Genomic DNA, 12858 nt, shown 5'->3' with positions numbered 1-12858 from the left:
AATGTTATTAATGGGATTCAAATAAAAAAATCAAACAAACTTAATATGCTTTTTGGGAGCAAATGTGGCCTTCATTTTAAAGAGACTAAAATCAGCTGAGATTTCATCTGATGAAAATGGAGAAGCTGAGCAAGTCTGTCTGTGGTTTACGTGTCTAATGAGAAGAAAACTTATAATTTAGTGCCAGCTGTGAACAAAACCAAGCAATTATCATCTCTGTATTTAATAAAGAGAGAAAGAAAAGCAAAACAATAACTGTGGATTTGTTCTTCCTGCCGCAACAACAACAACAACAACCACCCCCTGAAGTAGTTACCACATATTCAGGAAACACTTTCAACCCTCTCTGTAGAACTTGCAGTAGTATTTTTAAGCATAAGCATAATATTGAATTTTAGGAACGGCAAATAGTACTTTCCAATGGAACCCTCTCTATTTATAGTGTTTTCCAGAGAGTGTGCAGACTCAGAGAGGAAGGCAGCAATATTTACAAAAATTTCACCATGTGAGAAAAAAATGTTAAGGAACAAGTGTAAAACATGAAGAAGATGCATATAAATGTCTTTATAAAATACACCAAAGCTGTTAATTTTCTTATGGCCAAAAGTACTTGCTGATGGCTAGAGGGAAAAACTTTCTAAAAAATTAAGAGTGTGCTGGGAACAAGAGATTGATTTGTATTCGCTAACTTGGACTAATGAAAGCAACTGCCAGTCATGCTTGTTAGGAAGAAAATGTCTTGCAGCAGCTAAAATAGAGCTAAAAAGTTAAAAGGCAGTTCAGTGCTGGGTGCTGTAGGTATGGAATATGCTGCACACAACAACAATATGCTGCTGTTCTGGGGCCTGATACTCCTTCAATTCCTCCTGGTTTTATACCAGATAAGCAAAACTGTCAAGTCGTAGTCATTGAAAAATTAGGTCCTGTGGCTGCCAGCTATACACAGGATTGGGACAACCTCCTCATCTAAGCCCCAAAATAGTCTCTAGCAGGTAAGACAGTCAGAAAAAAAGAGCAATGTAAGGCTGAATTTCATTCCATAGCAGAATATTTTCATTCTGCATAACATTTTATCAGTTCTACTCTCTATTTCACTAATGAAAGGGGTTTTCTCCCCATTCTTTCTTTCCTGATGCCAATGATAACTGAGTTTGGCTTTTCTCTTTTTATAACCTGGCATGATAATTTTGCAGTAATCTTTTATAAATCTCAGCATGTTCTCAGAAAGTAAATGATGGCATAATTTATCACTATTGAAAATGCATTTTTTGCCATGACAGTATAATTAGACATTCTTTTCAGGAGACATATTAAGTATATACCAACGTATTAAAGCTACTGTGCTGCAGATCTATTTAGTTGATTTATTCCTTGTCTCTGGCTTCCTTGCTTATCATGATACCCACACAGTCGTGCATTCTCATTGCAAGAATGAAAAAAAAAATTGAAAAAGGCTCAGGCAAGGAAGCAACACATAGTAGGAAACAGTATCTGTAGGTTAACTAATTCAAGTGGGAACAGGATGCAATTTGGCTGTACTTTTGTACCAATTCAGAACACATTAATTATGCAGTGATCAAAATAATTTCCCATGCATAATGCTGACCTCATTCACTAGAGGGCAACAAAACCCCAGCTTAAGAAGCCTCCACCTTCTTCTTTCAATGACTGAGCACTTTTAACGAGATGTGGCGTGGGTTTTGTAATGAACACCCTTTTAATTTTACATGAGTGCAGAGCTCCTCCTGGGCAGCCAGGCAGGCTGGGGGACAGAGAGGATCAAGGCTCCCAAGAGGTGCCAGGGAGGTGTTGTTGGAGCCACAGCCCCAGGGATGGGTGGGTGTGCTCATCCCTCTGAGCTCTCCTGGCTGGCCCAGGGTACCCCACTGAGCTCTGCTCCACAAACTCCCCTGGACCTTGTAGTGCTTTTGGAGATCAAAGCCTGTGGGTTTACCCAGAGATCATAAAGATACCAACGTTCAAGCCACTTAAACTGTGGCAATGAAAAGCTCTCATGCATCTGACTGGGCTTTGCTTTTGTTCAGGGAGGTTTGGGGCCGTTTCCTACTCCTGGCTCTGCCCCTGAGCTGCTTCTCCTGCCATCACCTTCTCGCTCTGACTAAAGAGAATGAATATTTTCATGCTTAACCAAACTGCAATAGAAACCCTTTGCTTGTAATTTTTGAGGATGTTTGTTAGAAAGTCTGAAAGAGTTGATACTATCTCTGCCAACAGTCTAACAACTAATTAGTTTACTATGGTCCACCACGTTAGCTCTGCTAATTTAATTTTGAAAAGTTCACTCTGCATAATAAAATCTGGTAGCTGGATCTTCTCCTCCAGTTGTAAATAAGAAATAGCTATTACTGCTATGGTCTATTGAAAAAGGGCTTCATACACTGTGAAAAAATGATTACACAGACACAGACCCAACCAATTGAAAAATAATTATGTGAATTTGTCTTTTGTCCTCAGATGCAAGTAATGGCTAATGCAAATAAACTGCCAGAGAAGTATTTTATGTGCCTTTTATAGCATGAATAGGAATACATTTAACCAATTTTTGATGAATAGCTGATTTTTTTTCCCCCTCTGATTTTGTTAGAGAAGACAATTATTATGATCAGATGCAAATACCCATTTCTTAAAGCACTTGCTCCCAGGATCACATCCTTGGCCTCTCCTTTAAAGGGGCCCATCCCAAGAGGTGAGCAGATAAAAACAGATGCATTCTTGTGTTTCAGAGGCAGAGCAAAGATTAAGAAGGGATGGGGAGGTGCTCAGGAGGGAAGAGATGTACAAATACATTTTTCTATTACACAGTTGACAGCCCCTTGGGAAAACAAGTCTAAGAAATGTGCAACCTTGAAATGTGTGCACGCTGCAAGGGATATTTTCAATGTGAACCCTGTGTTGGGGTTTTCAAAGTCCTTAATCATTTGGCTCTGCTGGGGAAGAGGGATGTACTGAAGTTTCTAAACAAGCAGAAAGGTTTGATTTTGATGCCTTCTCCTCCAGAAGGGCAGAGTGGGCTGTCCCTGCTACACCCCCTGGGCAGGGCACTGCAGCCCCCACACTCTGTGCCTGCCTAGCAATATTCTCCTGCACACAGTGCAGCATGACACATCCCCTTCCCACCAAAGTATTTAACAGTTTCCTTTGAAAGGCAACTCATTATACAAAAGCAGAACTAAATAAAAAAAATACTCCAGAGAGAGAACAGATTGCTAGATATAGATTAGATGTGCAGCCTAATCCTTCACAAGCATTAAATATTTAACATGATCACACCACAGGTGACAGGAAGATGTCTGCATTGTTTAATTAGACTTAATTAAACATAAGGAAAATCTAATACTAATTCAGGTCTAGCTTTTAAATTGATTACAAAACTCTCTTTTTAAAGTACTTTTGTACCCAGAAAAATGTATTCTTCCCTTCATTAGCTGGGGAATCCTTGCCACGCAGTGCTCAGAGCCCATGAAGAGACGATCTGCTGTGCTCAAAAGCCCATGGGGGAGAGTCACTTTTCTGCACTGGGTTAAGGACAAAGCCAGAGGACTTGGCACTTCCAGCAGGCTGCAATGCTGAGCTCTTCTGGCCATATTTTGTATAAGCCATTACACTCGGGACATAATTTTTTTCTATTACCTCTTTTATGGTCTTATTGTTTACAAGAAAATAGATAGAGCATTTAATTATGAGATGGACTTAATGTTCTATAACAACTCCTGTATGCAATACATTGCCTCTGGAACTCTGCTCACAACTCACATTAATGCAACAAATGAAAAAACCCAAACTAAACAGTGTAACAGAGAAGATGTTTTGCAAGGGGAGGGTGATATCCAATGCTATGAATCATTCCCTGATAATATTCTCACATCTCCCAGTTAAAGTTATGGTTCAGAACTGTGTTTAAGCACAGATGAATGCAACATGAGTTGTCAAAGAACCAGGAAAAATGTATGCCTTGCTGTTTTGTTTCCCAGTCATCTTATTGAGTGACATTAAGTGGAATAGCCTGATAAAGGCCCAACCTAAAAGGAGCGTCCTCATGACTGGATTAAAAATTTAAGTATTATTTTCTCTCTACAAATTACAAGTTAGAAAGGATTAAAGAAGTGAAGCCATAGCTATCCTAGAAATGAATTAATTAATCCAGTGAGCCCCAGCTCTGCCAGGCAGTAGGGATCAAAGTCTGATCCAGAGATCACCAGACTCAGTTGTTGTTGAAGTGATATTCTATAAATCACTGTGGTACCTTAGATCAAATAATTTATTGATGCAGTACTGAAACCAGAGTACTGCAGCTCTATGCTTTTATTGATAGTTTGTTGGTTTACCTGATGCTGTGGCTGCTTTCCTCCTCTGGTTTCTATGATTTTTGGGTGAAGAATACAGGTTGTGGAAGTGGTAAGTGCAGAATTTTGGTTTCCAAATATGTGCTCTCTGATCATGAGGGCTGGAGCTGCTGTCATCAGCCTCACTGTGCAGGTGTGTGCTCATCTCACAGACCTGAGGGAGGGGTTTGTGCCCTGCCCAAGCTCAGGCAGGAGGTTCTGGCTCTGGATTTGTGGGATGGAAGTTTAGGTCTCTCTTTACAGAAATTAGATCCATATGGAATTGCTGCTCTAAGTTTGGAACAAGAAATAGCAAAACACCCTTAAGAGAGTTATAACAATAAATACCCATAAAGCAGGTAAGTGACACAAACTCTGGTCACACTCAGCAAAGGACTGATTTTGTTTTTTTGCTTTGGCAGAAAGAAGTTGAGGCATTTTGCTTTTTGCTCAGATAACCTTTGTGGTGTGGTGGTGATGAATCACACCCTGCTTACCTTTCTGAGGCCTCAGTACCTACAGTCTGACACGTTTCTCTTTGCTGTGTTTGAAAACACAGCTGATGAAAGCAACAGCCACATTCATGGTGCCCTGCCTTAGTCACTATTGTCCCAGTCAAAATGAGGTTTATCCACAGAAAGGAACTGAGTGCACTCTGGAAATTGCCACTCTTACAACAGAGAATAGATAATAAGGTCACAGGAAATAAATTGTACATAATGGGCAGAAATTTCTATTTTAGGCAGTTTTTCCCCCCAGGAACATGAAAAAAATAATAGAAACTAAATTCTACAAATGAAGATAAAAATTAAGGATGACAGAAATTTCTATTTTAGGCAGTTTTTTTTCCCCAGGAACATGAAAAAAATAATAGAAACTAAATTCTACAAATGAAGATAAAAATTAAGGATGTCAATCAGAGGGAAAAAAAATCAGAGGGCAATACTGTAACAGGAGGGAAGTATTGGAAACACTGAAAATGAGTGAGCACCACAATCCTTCCACATATGAAGTACGTGGTATTTAAATTCTAGACACAGGAAACCAAACATTGTGTGTTGAGAACTTTTTCCTCGCAGGAACTGGGAGCATTAGCAGCCAGCAGAAAGTATCCAGCACCTGAGGGGAGGGGGTGAGGCCACAGGGGTGATTAATTCCCATTACACAAACCCAGCTCAAGGTTGATGTAGTGCATATATATATTTTAGGGCTCTCCTATATAGAAGGTACATTGATAAACTAGAGACACTACTGAAGAGAGCAATAAAAATGATGGAGTGGACAGGGTGCTTGTCCTGGGTAGTCAGGCTGGGTGAAATGGATCTGTGCTGTGAGGAGGAGCAGTGACAAACAGGGCACAGACAGGTTCCAGGTGCATAAATGACTGAAGGTTACTGCCTGATACTCCAGCCAGAGATTAGTGCATTTCCAGGAGTTCAACACAAATTCCAGAAGGCTGTGATTCAGTCATAGCAGTCTCTAAGGGTGCCAAGACCATCCCAGAAAAATCTCCCAATAAGATAATCCATAAATATATCAGTGGCAGTGCTTCCCATGTGTCCTGTTCTCTGGAGAGAAAGGAGGGGAGCTGATCTTCACCAGGAGCAATCCCTGGTTAATCCTGTCCTCCCCAAGCCCCACCACAGTCACACCTGTAGGAGGGGAACATCCCTGGCCCCACCACCACGTGTGTCCCAGGGGAATGCAGCAGCAGAGTTCCCTCCAGGCCAGAGGCTCTGGCCACAGCTTGGGCTCAGTTCCAAGCCAGAAAAATGAAGATTCCAAAGCAGAAGCAGGAAAATAACTTCATGTAATTTTCCCTGTGATGGATCCAGTACCAGCAGAGAGCAAGGGGCAGAAAGGAGGGAGCAACAGCACTGAGAGCCCTCATGGGTGCACAGCAGACAATTTGGGTGCCTTTCCTCCCTCATGGCTAAAGTCCCAAATATCTCCAACAATGTCCTTTCAGAGCAGCTTTAGACAATCAGTGACTTAATACAATGATTCAGCTTTCTGTTTCAGGATATGCCATGGTGTGTGGGGTTTTTGCCTTCCAGAATCTGTTTCAAGCATGAAGAGATCAGTGCAGAGCAAACTGCAGCTATCAGATCTTACACATCCTTTTGTAGGTTGATTTCCATGGTGTGTAGGTTTCAGCTTTACCACAGCCCCTCCCTGGAGGACATCTGGAATCCTCAGCTTCGTACCAGAGTTTCAATAGGGGAATATTAATGTTTAAACTATAATGGGTCTGACTTAATCTGATTTCATTAACATTTTATTAACAGCTGTGTCTAGGCAGTCATTGTAATCATTTAACAATATTTCGGGAGTGGGGTGGGAGGGGTTGAGCAATTCAGGGGAAATGACAACTCAAAGTCAATTCAGTCCTGCAGTTTTTCTCAAGCACAACTCACACAGTCCCAGTTGAGGTCAGCTGGCCATTATCAGGACACAGCATGTGCTGCATAAATACCTTCTGACACTCCTGCCCAGTGTAAGCCCCAGGAAGAACAACATATGCTGGGGCTGTGCTAAGCCCCACTGGCACATAATCAAATTAATATTTATCATAAAACCCCACAGTCTTTCAGACTTCTGAAATGAGCTGTCCATAAAACCAAAAGACCTCAGAGCACTAATGTCTATCACAAAGCTCTAAAGGTACTCCAGCTGTTGATGCACTTTGAACTGTTGAAATTGTGTTACAGGGGAACCAGATAGAGACCCCTGTTTTTCTAATTACCAAATCCCAGACCTGCAGCCCCTTGCAGAGCCCCCTGAGCTGCTGGCAGCTGCCTGGGGCCAGCCTTGGTGCTCCGGAGCCTCCCGCAGAAGGCAGAGAAGTGCCAACACAGCGGGCACTGCCCAGCAGAGGAGCTGCTTCTGGCTGCCACCAGACACTGCCTTCAGCAGCTGCTTTTGCAGCCACCACGGTGTGAAGCACTGAGGGCTGAGGAGAAGGTGAGCAGGGTCTCTCTTTGGGTGCCATCCAGCTCCTCGGCTCCGTGCGCGATTTGCAAGCCAACGACAGAACTTCTCCGCGTCGTTGTTGCAAATAAAATCCAGTGTGAAATCCTCTAAGACACAACACACTCCAGTACTTCATACTTAAACTACCTCCAGTTATTCTGAAGCTCCTAAGCTTTCAGCATTTCACAACACAATCATTTCTGGATCACAGAGAGAAGAAATTGTGCATACTCTACAGCACTGCATCAAATTCTGACGTTTTTAAAGACTAAAGGACTTGAGAAACAACCTTCTGCTCCCTCCCCCTGAGATAGCAACAAACAACCAGAACTCAAACATAAAATTAAATACAGTTTATCTCCTCCATGACATCTCTATTATATACACTGAATTGGAAGAAGTTTACAATAATAACTTTGCCTCTCTAATATGATACTTATTTCAAGCACTTGAGAGCAGAAAATAGCTCAGAACATTCTCGCTCTAAGCCTGAGACCTCATTTCTCCTTACATTCCAGCCTGAGTTGTAATTCTTATCCTGGTTTATTCAAGAGCAAGCACTCCATCTCCCACATAAATTCTTCTGGATTTCCAAGAACACTGGTGCCAGCTGAATGTGACTGAAATAAGTAAACCGTGGGTTCAGTGAGAGGCTTTTGATTCCACAGTGGCTTAGTTTAAGACTGAAATTGAGGAGCAATATGGTAAACTCACAAAATGCAGGCATCTCTGAAGCATTCTATTTAAGGCTTTGTTCAGGTAAACCCAACCAAACTGGTGCTTTGAGTTTTGTGCTTAGGAAAAATGGAATTTTTCCAGTTGCCCATTACTTATAAGTCAGAACAGAAATCCCAAAGAGCCAAGTGCTCCTTCCAGGCACTTCAGTGCTCTGATCTGCTCAGCTCATGCCCTGTTTGTGATGCACTGAGGTTTGCAAACAACCAGAGGACTCTGAGCTAAGCAATTCTGACCTGCACCCACCCAGAGAGTCAGAGGATGCTGTTCCTGCTGCATCTTTCTTCTCAAGCTTCATCCAGCTTTGCTGCTCAACACACCTCTTACCAAGCACCACCACATATTAGTGGGATGTTGCTAACACTGTGCACTGTCAAATTAATGCTCTTAAACACAAGGCCTTTGTTTACAGTGTGAAAAGAAGCTGTTGTTGAACAAATGAGAGGGTAAACATTTACCAAGCTGGAGACAAGGCTGCACAGCTGAAGCTGGGCTGAGGGTGCTGCATTCCTTTCTCCTTTAAGAAAAACTTAAAGGCAGAAAATTATTCCAGCGCAGTCACTCGAAGTGGAGTGACTTTTCATGGTTAGTTCTCTTCATGGGACTAAGTGAACTTGAGCAAAGCGCCAGAAGGAGCAGAGCTTTCTGAAAATATTGAACTTGAAAGCAAAGATGCTCTGTGTAAAGATAATGGGCTCATGGAAGAGACATCCTGATAACACATTTACATGAGGGCTGGACTGAATATAGCACAGAAAAAAGGAGAGACAGCACATCACCCTTAGAAGGGAGGTTTGGCTCCTTCACATCACTACACTCCTTCCCATGAAACCCTCAGCTGTGGCTCTGTGGTGCCTCCGAGGAAGGAAAGCCTCACCTCACATCCCCACACGTATCAAAATCCTCCAAAAGCAACCCAAGGCAAAGGCTCCACCATGAGTGTGCTGGCTCAGGGACAGCTAAAAGTGAGCACAGCAGTGGGAAGTTTAAACACTCTCATTTTTCAGCACATCTTTGTGAGCACCTTGGGTCTTTCTGAAAGCAGAGGTTTTGTGTGGGTCTTACTGAAAGCAGCTTTCTGTTGTGACCTTATTTAGGTCGTTGGACATAAAGGAGCAAAGCAAACCAGAAATGTAGAAGCTGTATTTCAGTCTGAATTTGGACATCCTTTAGTCATCACAGTTTTGGAATTCAAGTTCACTGCCTCAGAGACTGTCCATGGAGGATGCTCTTACAAGGAATGAAAAGAGTCCTGGACTGCTTGTCATGGCCTAAGCTCACTGTGCTGATGAAATTTATCCTGCCCCACACTGCATCTGGAATGGGAATAAGTTATAAAACAGGTCAAACCCTGAAAATATACATAATACAAATACTTCTTTCAGACAATGGCTTCCTATACACAGGTGAACTCTGGGAATCCAAAGGTTTGGACTACTATATCCAATTTATTTATAGACAATAACTTACTGATATTTATGTGTATGGAATACCATTAATATAAATCAGCTCATAATATTTTGGTAGTGATATCAGTCTAATTTGAATTTTATATTGCACAGTAGAATTGAATGCTAGACTTGATTTTTTAAAAAGTAATTAATGAGCTAAGCTACCTGGGAGAAAAACAAAATGATGATTATAATTAGAAGTGTTCCATGGCTGCTACCAACTGTTTAGATGTACTTACAGGTAGCATTTCTAATTAAAACCCTCTCAATGCTGAGACATCTCTCTGTTCATTCGTTATTAAAAAAGCGGAACTTTTTTTGCATTAAGAAATCCCTTAATAGAAAAATAATAGAAAAAGTTACATGTAATTACATTCTCTGTACTATTTGTGGTGAGAAGTTCCTGTGAGAAAACGAGCTGCAGGTGCGTAAGAGTGTTGGCTCTGACTTCACTTGTTTGGAGTATTCCACCTGGAAAGGACTTGGGATTTAGGCTGGCATTTTCAGCCTGAAGGGGTTATTGGGGTTTTGGGGTGTTTAAGTCCCTGGGGGCTCTGTGAAAATGGTGAAATTTGGGGGAGAGAGGAGGAAAAATAAATCACCCCAAGTTACTCAGTTGAGAACTGTAAAGTCACAGGGAGTTATAAGCATAGTCCAGTGAGCCTGGAGTGTGTGAAAGTCTGACACAGACAGACTTGCAGTGAGTGAGGCTGAGCAATGTCTTCCCAGTCAAAATACATTTCAAGCCACTGTTTGCAAACAAAAATTTCAGTAATTCATGAAAATCCAATCTGTAATCCTGTGGCAGTGTTCAGTTAGATTAGTTACCAGCCAAGACTCTGCTTCTCCTGCTTCCACCTTAAATACTCTACATACAGGGGGCAAAAAGCAACCCTCGAGTCCCACCTGCCAAATTTCAGGGCCTGCAGTGAAAGTTTTGGTTGTACCAAGGGGGTTTCTTTCTGCTACCACCCTAAATCAAGGCTGTGCCCTTTCTCCTCCCTCACTGAGCTGTGCCTCCCTCAGGTGGGGATGGCTCTCTCTGATGATCCCATTATGTTTAGGATTCTGAAGCTCATTAGCTTGCAATCATGAAATGGTCTAATGGAGCAGCCCTTATGCAGATGCAAACTGTCCCACCTTGGGTGACTTCACCAAACTGCTGCTGGTTTAGACCTCAGGAGAGTCCCAGCTCATAATTTGCATTGTTGTTCTTTGTGAGCAATAGCAGACATGGCAATGAGCTCCAGCAGCAGTAAATTCTGCCTCCTGCTTTACATCAGTGCCAAAAGGTGAAGGGGAAGCTGAAATAAGGTATAATTAAGTCCAGAAGTGCATGTTTGAAAGGTGAATAGCTGCTTCAGACGATCTGAGGAGCTGGGAGATAATCCATTTTCCCACCAAAATCCCTCTCCTGGCCCAGAATTTGGCTGCAAGTACAAAGGACACAAACCAGCCTTCTCTCCTCCTTCTCTTGTACTTTAAAGCAGGGGATATATACACATTAGCTGTGTTCAATCACTTCATGATCATTAGATATGAATTTCCTTTTTTTAGAAAAGTATTTTGAGGAAGCACCTTAAAAGGCTTTTGGAACAGCAGACATGACTTTGAAGATGAGTCACTGAGTGCAGGATGTGTGTTCTTGTCTCCAAAACCACTGGGAACTTTGGAGCCAGAAAACAACTATATCACAGTGGGAAGGGAGGGAACCTGTTTGCTTTGATAGCAGGTGCCTTGCTGTCCACAGTTTGCACACTGGAGAGTGTGGGGACAGGCTGAAAAGCCAGAAAGTCAAAGCTGGAGAGAAGGATAGGAAAAAGAAGGAAAATAAATTCATTAAAAGCAAAAGTGTTGCTTACTTTGGAGGGACAGGCTTGTGGAAAAGAAAAATGAGTGAATAAAGCCACCCTGCTAAGTTTAAAGTGCTCTTTTGATATCAAGTGTGCCACTTTCTCCTGTGGGAAGAGTAAAAAAAAGACACATCTCAGATGATTTCTTACTGCTTTAGAGGGGTGGGGTTTGCTGTTGATTATGGTGAGTTCTGGGGTTGTTCATAAATTACAGCATGTCCAAAGTGTTCTCAGCCATGATCAGGAATGTGGGAGTTTGGCTGCTTTGATCCAGGGCAGCATAACCCAGAATACCTAGAATGGAATTTTTATTGCTCCATCCAAAATGCTTTGCTTGCTGCTGGAATAGAAGCAGAATGCTGAGGACAGGTGCATAGATTTCTGTTTGTATTGACTACTTTTGACCTGGATTTGACTAGTGAAATTGCAATATTCATAATGTGGAGCCCTTGGCCTGATTTCTGAGATTCTGTCTCTTTCCAGTCACATGCAATATGTTTATTGATGGAATGAGTGACACTCAGTTTGCACACAGAGCTGTGAGTTTCTGGCCAAGTTTCTCAATGATGTGGGGCTCAGGAACACAACAGGAAATTCACCTTTTTCTCAGCACATCCACCCACTGATGTGTGCCTCTTATGTGACAAGGAAAAGGCTGGAGTTAAACACTGAGACTAACAGAAAAATACATTTATTGTGCATATCTGAAAGTCAAGCAAATCTGACATGAAAAAAACTTCAAGCTGTTTCATCTGAAGTAAACTGGTGTGCAAAATGCAGTGTGGTCTCCCTGTCAATAGAAACCCTCCAGAGACATTAATTAGCCATGCCTGATATTTATCTGCTGATGTGGATATTGTAGGATGGTGATGCAGGTGACATAAACTAAACAGAGCTAAAATCTCCTGCCCAGCTGGTGACTCAATGGAACAGGTACCTGTGGCTGTTTAACACCCTGCTCTGAGTTATCTCTGCAGCCTTATTCAAGTGGGGCACTGTGGGACAACAGAGCTGATCTTTAACTTATACATCCTTTACCAGTTCTCTGTCTCAGGTAGATGGCTTAAAACCCAGGAGTGATGCAGGTAATTGCACATGTTGGAAAAAGGGAGAAACAACTTTAGGCTGTCATTGGTTAATTCAATGTTTTGTACACCCCAGGATCATGCTATACACCCACCATGAATGAATGGCAGGTTCAGTATTAGAAGGGAGATTTAATAAAAGGGATTGCTTCTTTCTGGGGGGGATTAGGACAGAAATTTCCCTGTTTTAGTCAGCTTAACAAACACCTCCATGTACCACAGAAAAATGTGGGGTGATAGTCTTCTACAGGTTTTTATACTCCATTCCTTCCCTGCTGACTGATGAAATAAAATAAAAAAAAACAGAGGGGAAGACATCTGAGCCACAAGGTGAGAGTTCAGCTCCAAAGCTTTCTTGAGCAGAAGGATTCAGCCTGACTTATCATGCAGGCTAGAAGTCAAAAAATTTGAATGGGCT

Source organism: Onychostruthus taczanowskii, unplaced genomic scaffold (assembly GCF_017590055.1).
Source record: "Onychostruthus taczanowskii isolate IOZ18803 unplaced genomic scaffold, ASM1759005v1 scaffold57, whole genome shotgun sequence".
Classification (NCBI taxonomy): Eukaryota; Metazoa; Chordata; class Aves; order Passeriformes; family Passeridae; genus Onychostruthus; species Onychostruthus taczanowskii.
The sequence above is the reverse complement of the archived record's forward strand: the minus strand, read 5'-3'. Positions refer to the sequence as shown.